Consider the following 13,861-nt stretch of genomic DNA (forward strand, 5'->3'; position numbering starts at 1 on the left):
AAACCCTTTTTTTTTTACCGACCAAAATGTCTAAGAATAATAGCCATCTTTGATTTAATCTATTTCCTTCCTTCCCCCCCTTTTTTGGCTAATGGTACAGTCTGGAATAAGAAGGCGGGGCCTACGTCATAATCAACACCCCCTAATTGATTATTCATAAGCCGAGCTGGGCGGGGAAAGAGAAAGGCTCGCTCAGAGGCCGGGGGGCGTGGCTACATTTCGAATTTGCCGGAAATGGCCGAAGGAGCCGAGGGTGGAGAGAGCGATTCTTCTTGCGCCTGGCTTGCTGTTGTCGAGAGCGAGGTGGAGGGTTGGAACGCTCCGGGGCGCGGCCTAGAAAGCCTCGGGCTCAAGTATTGGCGTCGCGGGAGATGGCGCGCGTTGCTCGGGCGCTCTGCTTAGGAAAGACCAGGCTTCGGGGCCTGTTTCCGGAACCGCGTCGGGCCTTCCCGGGAAGGCAGCTAAAGCGTTCTCGGGGGTACGGAGAGCTAGGATTTGCGGGATTTACGCCTTTGCGGGTTACGGAGGCTGCTGGTTGAGGGGAGAGTGGAACTATAGGAGGGGTATCGAGATGGGGGGCTTAATGGGGGCAGGTTGGCTTTTGGGGTTCGGGGGGCCCTGGATGCCAATGAACGATGGATTAGCCACAGGGTAAAAATCAAGGTTATGGGGGCTAATTTGGCTCTCAAATTTAGGGATTTGGGTCAAATAATGTGGAGTTCAAGGAAGGAAAGAAGAACAAGTCATTACCTCAGATAGCAGCCCTAACCTCTGAGCCGCGTTTGGAGACTGAATTCTCCGATTTAGTCTTACATTGGGGTAAACCCACGTTGACCTGAATGCAAGCAAACAAACCCTGGGTTAAGACCCCCCCCCCCAAAAAAAAAGGTGGTGTTTAAAATTAAAATACTTTCCCCAACCCAGGAGTGGGGAGGCTTCCGAGATAGATAGATATATATATATATATGTAAAAAATAAGGGTGTAGTTTGGGGGTTTTTTTGGTAATATAGGAAGGCAGGACTTTCAGACCTTTGAAGTGAGAAGCCTATTTAAAATGGAGGGTCTGAGAAGCTTGTCTAAAAAGACATCTGAGAAAGCTGTACAAAAAAGGGGGAGGGGGTCTGGGAAGCCTATAGAAAAAGGGCAGAAGAGAAAGTTACATAAAACGGGGGCCTGAAAAACCTATATAAAAGGGGGGCTCAGAATCCTGTTTAAAAAGGAGGTCTGAGAAGCCTATAGAAAAAGGAGAACCTGAGGAGGTTATATAAAAAAGGGATTTGAGAAGCTTATGTAAAAGGGGGGGGGGGGGTGTCTGAGATGAGAAATCTCAGGTGTTGCATTGGGTTGTAATGGGGATGGCTTTGGGAGCCAAAGCGAGGCTTTCTCTTTGGGTTTTAGGGAAGCTGGTATCAGTCAGAGAGGTGAGTTTAGGGCCTGAGGGTTTGAGGACCACAAAATCTGGTTGAGGGGCCACATATGGCCCTTGGCTTGCCCTTTGCCCACCTGTGGCTTAAAGGGTAGCAGAGGAGTCACAATATATGAACTGGGGGGGGGGGCGACTTCAAGTGGTGAGGTTATGATGGGTAATTGAGCCCCTTTGAGGGAGGATTTGGGTTGTGGTTGGTGGGCCACTGTAAGGTACACATTTGGGAACTTATTATTATTATCATCATCATGTTGTTGTTGTTATTAATTACCCGCCTCTCCCCATGGATTGAGATAGGGAACAACAAGGAAGAGACAAACATAAGTTAAAACACTTCCATTAAAATACACATCCATTTAGAATGACAACACATACACATATTAACACAATCCACATCTATAGTTTGGGGTTAGATGATGATGATGATAATAATAATAATAAGTAGTATTTGTATCCTATTTTCCTTCCAAAACTGGGACTCAGGTAATACATGATGATGATAATAATAATAGTTTTATATGTTTAGGGACTGAAGGGTCACTGGAAAATATTTGGGGCTGTAAGGAGGATACTCAGAGAGGGAAGCACAACTTTCTAATTGGGAAGCGAGGGTATTAGAGCCGTAAAAGGGATCCGGAGGTCCTGGCAGGGACGGGAGTTGGGGCAAATCAACATGGGTTGTTTGGGGAGATACTGGGGAAGGGAAGGGTTCATTTGTAATAAAGCTCAAGAGAGGCAGGTTTCTGGGCTGGAACCCAGTTTGCACCTGACTACTTGGCCCAGGGATCAGGTTATGAGAGCTGTGAGACTTCCTGCTTGGTGACCCAAGGAAAAATGGCATTAAGAGAGGGAATTAAACTTGGAAAAGTTTCTTGAGAGCAGTGGTGGGATCAACAGGGCATTCCAGGTGATGTTGAACAGCAGTTCCCAGCAGCCCCAGGCTGCATGTACGCTGTGGAATTAAAGCAGTTTGCCACTGCTTTTAACTGTCATGGCTCAATGCTATGGAGTGTTGGGATTTGTTTGTCGTTTCAGGAGATACTTGGCCTGCTCTGTGAGAGAGCTTTGGTGCCGTGCTGTTCTTGCTGTATGCCTTCGAGTCATTTCTGATATATGGCGACCCTATGGCTAGCTGGTCATGGGGTCTTCTTGGCAAGATTTGTTCAGAAGAGTGGAGTCAAAGTTTTTCACAGCCAGCATCCATAGTTTTTTTAGGGTTTTTGGGGCTATGAGGCCATGTTCTAGAAGAGTTTATTTCTAACATTTCACCAGCAGCTTCTCAGAAGATGCCAGCCACAGCTGCTGGCAAAACATGAGGAATAAACTCTTCTAGAACATGGCCCCATAGCCTGAAAAACCCACAAAAAACTATGTTCAGGGGCGGTTTGCCATTGCCTTCCCCTGAGATTGAGAGAGTGTGACTTTCCTATGGCTCAGAGCCACAGTGGGTTTCATGACCAAGCTGGGAATCAAACCCTGGTTTCCACAGTCATAGTCCATCACTCAAACTTCTACACCATGCTGGCAAACTACAAATCCCAGGATTGGGTGGCGTTGAGCCATGGCATTTAAAGCAGCGTCATTCTGCAGTTTGGCAGCAGCCCCAGTCAGCATAGCCAAGGGTGAAAACTGTTAGAAGGTGCAGCTGAACAATATAGGGAAAACCACTTAATTCTCCTCTCCCCTCCAGGAAAAACAGTAATGATTCTCAGGAATCGTGTCCGAAGAGAGGAAGATCTGGAAGGTAATAACTAAATATTTGGATGAGGAATGAGAAGAATGTTCTTGATAAAGTTGAGAAAAACTTTCACATATCTAGGAGCAGCAGCAGATGTCTTTAATATACTTTGAAAAGATTTATGTACCACAGCTCTTGAGTTTAGCTTCCAGGGCAGTTTATGAAAAGAAGTTAAAACACACAAATAAAATGTAAGAAGAGGTGGAAAGTACTGTACACTTATAATCATGGGGAAACAATAACATACAATATATATTAGGCATTTGTTTATGAGTATCCGTGAACTGTTTAGATATGAATGTTTGTGAACATATTTTGAAACGGAGAGTAACAGCAGGAACAGTATACCTGAGAATATGGTGTGGAAAGGGATATCTCTGCTGATTTCAGGTGGGTATCTGTGGAGGGGATTCCACAAATGGGAGTTTCCAATGAGGAAAATGTCTTCTTGTAGTTGATATTCCCCTTAATTCTAGTGGCCAGAACACCTGCAAAGTAGATACAAGAAACAGGTGTTGTTTAGGTGCCTTAGGAAGTGATAGACTATACAGAGCTGAGAAAGCACTGGCATCTTCTGGTGTTAGTTGCAGACCTTGATTTTGGGTGTGGAGCAGGGCTGGTTGGGAGCCATGTTGCTCTCCCAATGTTGTTCACCTGCAAGTTCCAGCCACCTTATTATTATTATTATTATTATTATTATTATTATTTTATTATTATTAACATTTATTAACAGCTGTAAAGTTTGCACAGCACTTTACATAGGAAGGGTCAAATAAAATAAAAGAATAAAAACCTGCCAGGTGACGTACAATCTAAAACAACAACATTAAGTGATTAAAATATCTCTAAAATAATACTAGCTAGTATACGATAAAGACAAAGTAAGCAGCAGATTAACACCCAGTAATTTGGAATGCTTCCTTAAACAACAGTGTCTTCAATTTGGCCTTAAAATTAGCCAAAGAAGGAATAGTCCTCAATTGTGTGGAGAGGAGATAGGTTAGGCAATGGCAAGGCATGCTGGGAGCTGCAGGTCAACATCAGAAGGGCCCCATCATTCCCACTTCTGTGGGAAGTGTAAATGCTAGACCTTGGAGTTGCAAGGGAGGAAGACAGCTGAGAATGTGGAATGTGGGTGACAGTAAAAATATCCACAGTTAGGCACTATAAGAATTGTTTTCTAGAACAGCTCTCCCTTTAGATTAATCTGCTCCAAGCTTGGAAAAGTTTGACTACAGTATTTTGAACTACAGCTGTCAGATTCCCCAGCCTGCCAGTGATCATTTCTTGGGGTTCCTGGGAGCTAGATTCAAAATAACACCCAAATTTTGGGTTTAATTGGGGAGAGACAGTAGTTATGGGTAGTGAGGGAGGTTAAAATGTCAGGGAGAGAAGAAATGGGGGGAAGTGGGTACAAATGTGTTGTAGCAGCTGGTCATTCTTTTCCTTCCTCTCCCAGCTGCTTCTATTTGCTGTCTCCCAGCAGATGGCGCGAACACATCATTTAACCTCTTTGCTGCGGCGCTTTCGGCCATCCCATCCCACTCCAAGATTTCCAGCCAGCAAAGCCGATGCTGAAAATGGCTGCGAGGCCATGGGTTTGCCTCAGCAAAAAGGAGCTGGGCTTCCTTCTTGCTTGGCATGTGTGTTCCTTTTTCTTTCAAGCTACCCCTTTGCCCTCATGGGGGGCAGGGTTGGTGACCCTTTGATAGGCTGAGTGTAGGGTGCCAGCTGTGATGTGGGGTGAAGGATTTTAGGCTTGGCAAGGTGTTGTGGAATTCAGTAACAGGGAAGCTGTGAACAGAAGTAGATCCAAAAGGGATTTGGATCCTAGGATGGGGTACAAGTGGGTTGGGCAAGGAGGGTGGAAGGACTTGTGGAGGAAATTTTGACAAACAATGTATAAAAAATAATCCTGTTGTGGCCAATTGATGTGATGGGTTTATATGGGGTGCGGGGGAGAGGTAGGAAATAAATAACTGAGTCTGAAAGCTGAATTATGGTTCTCTGAGCTATTTGAGTGCAACCAACTTTGGAATGCAGCTGTAGGTACTTTCTATCAGGAAAATCCCCACGTTGCAGCATCTAAAGATACACCCCAAACATACAGGGTCAACTGAGGCCAGATCCCTCCCTTTGACCTGCTTTCCCTCCTCCAACAAGCCTCCTTGTGAGAAATCTTCCATTCTCCGGGGAGCACACGTCTGATGTGCGTTCATAAATACCAATGCCATCTGGTTGTCACGGATGTCTGATGCCTTAAAGTGCCTCTGATTACATTTGCATTTTAATGAGGTGCTTGGAGCACAAGAGCCTCTTTCCGGGGGGCTCCCACAGCGGTGACAACACTTCTTCCCAGTTCCTCTTCTTCACCCTCTCCTTCCTCTTGTAAGTTGACATTTGTTTTATAATCAAATATTATGAATAAAATGATCTTTCCACATCGGCATAAGTCTCTTGCAGCATTTTTTGCTTCAAGGGGTGGGTGCATGCTGGCTGGCTGGTGCTCCCTCAAGGTGCTGTTCATGTTGGCATCTATTTTCAGTAAGCCCTTGAGGCTTCTAGTTCTCATGAAGGAGGGGGAAAACATGACAAGACTGGGGCAGTGATTTTAGAAGGACTTGGGAGAAAGCTTTGGTTTTTCTGTGTTTGTTGTTTTCCAGATCTGGGCTGCCAAGTCATGGCTCTGGAATTTAGAAATATCAGCACTTGTGGTCAGCTCAGCTGGTAAAAAGGGGATTGTTTGCACTTTGCATCCTGCCAGGAATTGTCTCTTAAAGCAGGAAAAACCGCAGAAGACTTAGGGTGCATGATGTTCTTTCTCAAGGCCTGTGCAAGATGGTGCGGCAGCTCTCATGCAACTGAGAAGAACTTTTGATGGATTTGACACTCATCAAGAAGAAGGTCTTGGACAGATCTTGAAAGTGACCCAGGGACAAGTGGGTGATGATGGTCAGGATTCTGAGCTGGGATATCCCAGGTTTGGATCTGGCTGTAGGTGGCTTGCAAACACACTGCTACCTCTTAACATCAACTTTGTGTCTACAACATGGGCGGACAACTGTTGTTGTTTGTTATGTGTCTTCAAGTTAACTTTGGCTGATGGCAAAACTCTCCCAAGGTTTACTTGGGAAGATTTCTTCAGAGAAGGTTTACCATTGCTTGCCTTCCTGTGAGGCAGAGAAAGTGGGATTTGCCAAAGGTAACCCAGTGGGTTTCAATGACAGAGTGGGGATTCGAATCCTGGTTTCCTAGAGACTTAGTCCAACATTCAACCACTGCACTATTCTAGTTGTCTTGGGGTTTTCTTGGCAAGATTTCTTCAGAGAGGTTTTTCCATGGCCTTCCTCTGAGGCTGACTTGCCCAAAGTCACCAGTGGGTTTCCATAGCTGATAAAAGATTTGAACTCTGGCCTCCCAGAGATCTAATCCAACACTACAACCGCTACACCGTGCTGTCTTGGGGTTTTCTTGGCAAGATTTCTTCACAGTGAGGGGAAAAAAGTTCTAAAAAGCAAACCTTGATTTTGCTGTTTTACATAAGGGACACCATTTTACTCTCCCATTGTGCATAATGGGACTTGAGTGTTCATGGATTTTGATGCCCACAGGGGGATCCTGGAAATGAACCCCAGTGGAGGGCAAAGGCCCACTGTATAAAAATTACTGAAACAATACATAATCCAAGCACCCAAAAGCGTTCCTTGGTGGGATAGTAAGTGTTTTTCTGCTTGTCTGTTTTACATTTTGTGTTGTGAAAAGAGGGAGTAGCCAGTCATGATGTGGGTAATTGTAGCCCTCTTGATGTTTCCTGGATTATGGGTCCCATAATCCTAAAACTGGCTATGTTGAGAATGGCAACCTGTCCACATCTGTAGGGCCACAGATCTTCATTCCTGCTGTAGAGGAAAAGCAGAATCCATCAGTGTAAGATGTCAGCCTGGCTTCACAAGGCCCAAATTAACATGGTTGGCACTCTGCTTTGAGGGGCAAAAGACCATAAAGATAAAATTTATGACCTGTATGATTTGTTCTGATGTCTATGTTCATGGTTGTCCACCTAATCTGTTTAGGATGATCTGGCAACTGCATGCACCTGAAGAGGCCCATGAAAGCTTACAAATAAAATTGGGAGCCAGCGTGGCGTAGTGATTTGAGTTTTGGACTACGATTCTGGAGAGCAGGTTTCAATTCTCAGCTTGGATATGAAACCCACTGGGGGATTTTGAGAAAGTCACACACTCAGCCTCAGGAAAGGCAATGGCAAACCTCTTCTGAGCAAATCTTGCCAAGAAAACCCTGCAACAAGTTCACTTTAGGGTTGCCATAAGTTGGAAATGACTTGAAGGCGCAAAACAACAAAGGTGACACGAGATCTTTTTGTTTCAACAGACTAACGCTATTGCCATCTGAAATCTAAAAGTCTTGGGTGAATAAAAAAAGATTGCCCGTCCAAAAAAACAGAATCAGCTGGCAATATTGGCAGTGTTACTTGCATTCCAGATAAGTAGTGCCCAATTTCAGTGTTTCCATCTCCTCCATCCTAAAGTCACAGCGCTCTGAGGAACAGTCTTTAAACATTCATGTAGAATTCATGTGGGAAAATGGGGGCTTTGCAATATACTGGGACCTGGCAATGCAGACACAGCTTGAGAAGTTCCTTTTTTAATAATAATTAATAATTTGTTTTATTTATATACCGCTATTCCAAAGATCATAGCGGTGAACAGCAAGTAAGCTAATTAGCAAGTAAGCTAATTTGCCCCCAACAGTCTGGGTACTCATTTTAGCGACCTCGGAAGGATGCAAGCCTGAGTCGAGCTTGGGCCCTTTTGCTGGTCTTGAACTCGCAACCTTGTGGTTTCGAGTGAATGAATTTTTGAATTCCATTTCCCCAAATCTCCCAGCAGACACAGCCACTGATGAAAGATTATAGGAACTGCAGTCTAAAAACATGAAAGCTATGACTGAAGAACCTGTACCCTGCCAGATGTTTTGATCTTCAGCTCCTGTATTCCCTCACGGTATGTCATGCTGGCTGGGGCTTTTGGGAGTTGAAGTGGTGGATCAAATCCCCACCCCCATTTTAGAGCAGGGATGGGGAACTGAAAGCTTTCCAGGTGTTGATGGACAATTCCCATCGTCCCTCACTATCCATGATGGCTGAGGCTGATGTGAAATGCAGGGTAGCCACATTTGGAGGCCCACAGGCCTTCCCAGCCCTGCCTTGTTGAAGTGAATGTTACTCCAAAATCAGAGGCTGTTGTAATGGGATATAAAGTACCGGGTTCAAAACACTGAACACTGCCACCACCACGTTCCCCACCCTGATCTTGGCCAGGGCATTCGAAGCGGAGAGGCTGAAGTATGGCAAATGGATCTTGGAGTACCATTAGTAGGCCAGGAAACATGGAATGATGCTGGAAATTCAGGGCTGGGGAAATGCTGTCTTGCAGAGAAAAGAGCAGTGATGGATGAGAAGGTTGTTCTGATTCAGGCAGGAGTTTAACAGAAGATAGAGAAGAAGGAGACCAGCAGGAGTAGTGAGAAGAGCGGCCAGGAAACTTTGCAGGAGCTGGTTGTGACATCTCCAAATTAATCCGGAGCATGATCAAAAAGCAGTATGAGGATTCAAGCACTAGAGAGAGAAAATCTCTTTGCCTGCGCATACCACACTCCGCCCACTGCTTCATAACTGAATGCTTTGCAGGACACTGAAGGCAAGAGACGGAAATGCAAGCGGTAAGCGCAACACACACACACAGAGGAGAGAGCACTTGTTGTGAACTTTCTAGGCCGCTGCCTTGGCTGGGCATGCAAGGAGCCCTTCCTGTCTGGTAGGTCCGGCAGCTAGAGAGCCGCCAGAGGGCAGAATGGCGGCCAGGCCTGGCTTGAGCTCCTTTAGTACACTGCTTTGGCCGTGCAAAGCTAAGGCCCCCTTGGCTCTCTTCTAAGGGTCGCTCTTGGTCCGAACAGCTGCCTGCGTGGAGTCTGGTGTATGGTACAGGTGATTCTTTGCCTTCTATGGGATGCTTTTGGGGGAAATGCCACTGTTGCGGCCACTGCTGTACAGTCCAGACTGGAGAAACCATCCTGATTACTCTGGAGCCAACATCTTATTTATTTAGCCAGCCAGGTTGGTGGCAGAGTTTTTTTGTTTCCTGCATTCTTGAGTGTTTGCTTTCAGGTTTCCTTAGAGAACCAGGCAGGCCGATGCCTCCAGAATTTGACCCCTGGCAAACTGGGTGGACTTGTCCCAGTTCTTCCCTTCACCTGCTGCTAGACAGACTGGGCAGTGGCAAGGAAAACAAAACAAAAAAAGAGAGCAGGTGGAGAGAGACACAATACTTTCGGGGATGCCAAAATGGAATGCATATGGATCCATGCTTGGCGAAATGGAAACCCTTGCCAAATTGGAAATTGCATACCTGGTTGATTCAGAAATTTTGCAAAATTGAATCCTGGGACCATTTACTTTGGGTCTTTCCAGCAACCTATGGCTAGAAATGTTCAAACTGGGTTCAGTTCCTTTACTGAAAGGACAGCAATTGTGTGGCCCTCCAGATGTTGCTGGGATGCAGCTCCCAGCATTCCTCATAATTGTGGGATATGGGATGCTGGGGGCTACAGTCCAACAACATCTGGAGGGCCACATGATTCCCATGTCTGCTGTTCAGGGATGAGCCAGTTTGAGGTGTGGCTCTGAGCATGGTTGGACTGGCAAATAATCTTAGAGGTCCATAGGTCTCTTTCTGGAACCCAGTGCTAGGGCTGAAGTGTAAGTATGGAGGGAGAGCAAAATGAGGATGTTGCCTTCCCAATGGGAATTCTGCCCCCAATGAAATTTATTTCCGTTCCTAAATTTTTTTAGCATTGTAGAGAGTGAGAGTCAGGAGCAGAGATTAACCTGCCTGGAGCATTCTGAGAATTGCAGTCCAGAAATTTAACCTTTACAACCTCTGAATAGGATCCAAAGATCCAAAAACCCGTATCAGTCTTGGTTTTTCCATAGTATTCAGTATCGTCTGTATTGGCAATCTCCAAGCCAGTTGTAGTACTATATAGTATTTGCTATATAAAATGACAAAATCAAGTTTTGCTTTCGGGAATTTGGGGGGGGGGGGGGGGGGTATTTTTAAGCTGTGGCTAACTGAATTTTTGGATGCTCAAATCCCATTATATACAGTGGGGTAGTAAAATGGTGTCCCTTATATAAAATCAAGGTTTACTTTTTGGAATTTTTTTTGCGGGGGGTTAGATGGGAATATTTTCAAGGCATGGATTTGAAAGCCATTGAATCCATGGGTGTGGAGTACAGAATTTCATACACTGAATTCTTTTTCCACCCTAGCTGGCACATGAGAGACTTTGTGTATGTGAAATATGTGCCCTACTAAACGACACTCCTGCAGTGCTGGACTCTGGGTATTAAAGTATATTTCTAAAGCAGGGGTTCCCAATCTTTTTGACTTGTGGAACTCTAAGGGCTCCAAGGTGCACAGGTTGGGAACTGCTGCTCTAAAGGATTGTAATAAACCTTTTCCTGCCATTCAAGCCAGGAATCGGCCATTCCTCATTGCTAGAGGGTTAGGGACTAAATTGAGAATGTTATACTTTGGACATATCATGAGAAGACATGACTTGCTAGAAAAGACAATAATGCTGGGGAAGGCAGAAGGAAAAGAGGAAGACCACATTAGAGGTGGAGAGATGCCAGGAAGGCACAAACCTGGGTTTGTAAGAACTGAGTTGAAGATAGGGTGACGTGGAAGTCTCTCATTCATAGGTTTGTCATAAGTCAAAGGTCTAAAACCCACTGCAGAAATAATCCAGTTTGAGACCACTTTAACTGCCCTGGCTCAATGCTAAGGAATTTGGGGGACTGTGTTTTGTGAGACATTTAGCCTGGTGCCACAATAAACTACAATCCCCAGAATTCCCTAGCACTGAGTCAGGGCAGTTAAAATGGCCTCAAACTGGATTATTTCTGCAGTGCGTTTTGGACCAAAGTTGACTTGACGGCAGTTAACAACAGCAACATATGTCCTCAATTACTTAAATTCAGTACTGTGCGACTAGATTGCATTGAAGGATGTTCCAGAATTACTGTTTTCTGTGCGTTTTGGTGAGAATTCTTGCTGAAAAAATGTCAAGGCAGCTGCAGTGGGCTGTTAAGAATGATCTTTTTTGTTTTCCCCACCACCAGCTCCCACTTCCAATTGTAGTAAAACAGATGATGACTGAATGTCAGTTTTGTGGCAGAAAAATCTGGCCAATTGTCCTATAGTCTCTGATCCCAGGACCCCATCCCAATAAGCTCCATGTTTTCCTCTGCTGACCTGTATGTCCTGCCCTTTTGTCTTGGCCAACATGGCTGTTTTGTTTGTTGCCTTCTGGACATTTTAGGGGATTCCTAACATCTGTAGAGCCTTGCGATGGGGAGAGCATCTGAAAATACTCAAAAACTGGGTTTTTTGTTTTGAAAAAGGCATTTCTCAAGTGTTCAGTAACACTACTGAGAAGAATGCTGGATTGATAAGATTCTTCACAGTTCAGGACTTAATTTTTGCAACATTTGCTTATAGTTGTATTTTGTAGATAATATCCATCCGCCCGCCCAAAAATAACATTCTGCACAGAATGTAATTTTTGCAGAAAAGTCCTTACATCTGTGCATTCTGTTATATAGGGTACACAAGCTATTACTTCAGAGCAATGGCAGATTTTTGTGCAAAACAATCCTGTCTGGGGTTCTCTGGTTCTGTGAAAGTCTCAAATGGCAAAGAGCCTTCAAAAACAGCACGGTTTTTGAAAATTTTCTTGCAGCAAGAAGCAAATTGCTAAAATTATTTGTTGCTTCCTTTAAGAAGAAAATTAGTGAAGAATTATACCGTTAGTAGAACCCAGCACTTAATGTGCCCCATCCCGTCACCACATCCCCATTATATTGTTGACTTTTTTCAGTGTACTTATAACATCACCTCCCATTCCTATCACTTCGACGTTTAAAGAAAGTTATCTTACTTTGCTGTGTGCCGGGGTATGAATTCTGATCTGCAATTCCCAGCAGCCCTTGCTTGCTTAGCAAGTGCCGAGGAATGATGGAGACTACAGTTCAGCAGTACCTAGAGTTGCATAGGCCTATCTCCTCTTCTATGTTGTGCTGCCTTCATCCCTAAAAAGCTGCTGTTGAATGTGAGGAGAGCATGGAGGCCTCCTGAGGTCGTCGGATTGAAACTCCATCTGCCCTTGTCGGCCAAAGCCAATGGCAGAGAATGATGGGAGTTGCAGTTAGTCCAACAGCATCTGGAAAGTCAATATTCCAGCCCGATTCAAGATTCAATCTCCCCGCCTCAGTGCCCTTCCCCTATTCCAGTTCTTCCACACATACATACACACACACACACTCTGCAAGACTTACTGCTTTCCTGCTTACAGGATCTAATTCTTTCTTCAACCCTCCTTTCCAGGACTAATGGTCAGCTAATTCCACAAACAAAGGTTTTCAGTGAGAAGCATAATGCCTCCTGTATGCCATCCTCTCTCTCTGAGTTCCTTAACTGTGCCATGTTCAGAGGTGATATGTTTGCCCACGAAGTCAGACATTGGGACAGTGCCTTGATTGGACTGCAGCTCTCATAATGCTGGCCGGGGCATTGTGGTAACTTTAGTCCAACAAAGGCACCGTCCCACAGTCTGCATTCTTTCATTCTCCCCCCCCCCCAAAAAAAAATCTTGGCTTTAAAAAAAAGTGTAATCTTATTATAAATCATTCGTAAGCAAAACTCATTGCAAAAAGAAAGATACAAATAAGATGCAGGGGAGTATCCTTCAGCACAATAATGTCTTCTGAGTGTGGCTTGGCTTTTTAATCAAATTTGGAGGGGTTTATACATATTACATGTATGGCAGCAAATTACATGGATAGAGGTTTTGTTAAGATCTTCTGTATGTGGCTTTGATTCTCACAGAATTTGTGGGGCTCCATGGATAGGCCTTTGGGTTTTGTTCAAACTTCTGGAGGCTGTCTTTCAACTCATGCTACTTTTTTCTCCTTGAGAATGCTTTAAAAAAGAAAAGGAAAGAAAAAGGAAACAGAATGGGGAGAATGCCACAGTCCTCACTTAGTTGCATTTGAGTCCGTTTTCTCCCCAAGTCAAGTCATGAGGATTTCCCCAGTAGCTGCCACCTCCTCAGATCATGGTCTCCTGGGTTCTGGTCTGAGAGAAGGTGGTTCAACTGCATCTAGTGAGGTGGAGATGTCCCTTGATCTGTTCATTTTGGCTTTCTACGGCTGTCAGCATATTGTTATCTTCAATTAACAAGCAATGCAGAGGTTTTATTTCTGTTCCTCTGTGGTTGCATCCTATTCAAAGGAGAAAGAGGAACTTCTGCCATCGAGGAAAGTCCTCACTTAGTTGCATTTGAGTCCGTTTTCTCCCCAAGTCAAGTCATGAGGATTTCCCCAGTAGCTGCCACCTCCTCAGATCATGGTCTCCTGGGTTCTGGTCTGAGAGAAGGTGGTTCAACTGCATCTAGTGAGGTGGAGATGTCCCTTGATCTGTTCATTTTGGCTTTCTACGGCTGTCAGCATATTGTTATCTTCAATTAACAAGCAATGCAGAGGTTTTATTTCTGTTCCTCTGTGGTTGCATCCTATTCAAAGGAGAAAGAGGAACTTCTGCCATCGAGGAAA

General features: G+C 44.7%; 1 protein-coding gene across 5 annotated transcripts in view; it reads left to right on the forward strand.

Moving 5' to 3' along the window:
- Positions 1-347: 347 nt before the first annotated feature.
- Positions 348-13,861, forward strand: part of ZBTB4 (zinc finger and BTB domain containing 4) — a 49,438-nt gene continuing 35,924 nt past the window's right edge. Inside the window, exons 1-3 of one of the 5 annotated variants that reach the window (XR_006104378.1) lie at positions 348-478; positions 3,118-3,171; positions 4,625-5,612. The gene's annotated coding sequence lies outside the window, so the exon portion shown is untranslated. Of the gene's footprint in view, positions 479-2,922; positions 3,172-4,624; positions 5,613-8,332; positions 9,173-9,200; positions 9,302-13,861 lie in introns of those variants that run through there. The other 4 variants (XM_042471240.1, XM_042471238.1, XM_042471236.1 and 1 more) reach the window with 4 other exon arrangements.

The sequence above is a fragment of the Sceloporus undulatus genome, chromosome 6 (genome assembly GCF_019175285.1).
Source record: "Sceloporus undulatus isolate JIND9_A2432 ecotype Alabama chromosome 6, SceUnd_v1.1, whole genome shotgun sequence".
Taxonomy (NCBI): Eukaryota; Metazoa; Chordata; class Lepidosauria; order Squamata; family Phrynosomatidae; genus Sceloporus; species Sceloporus undulatus.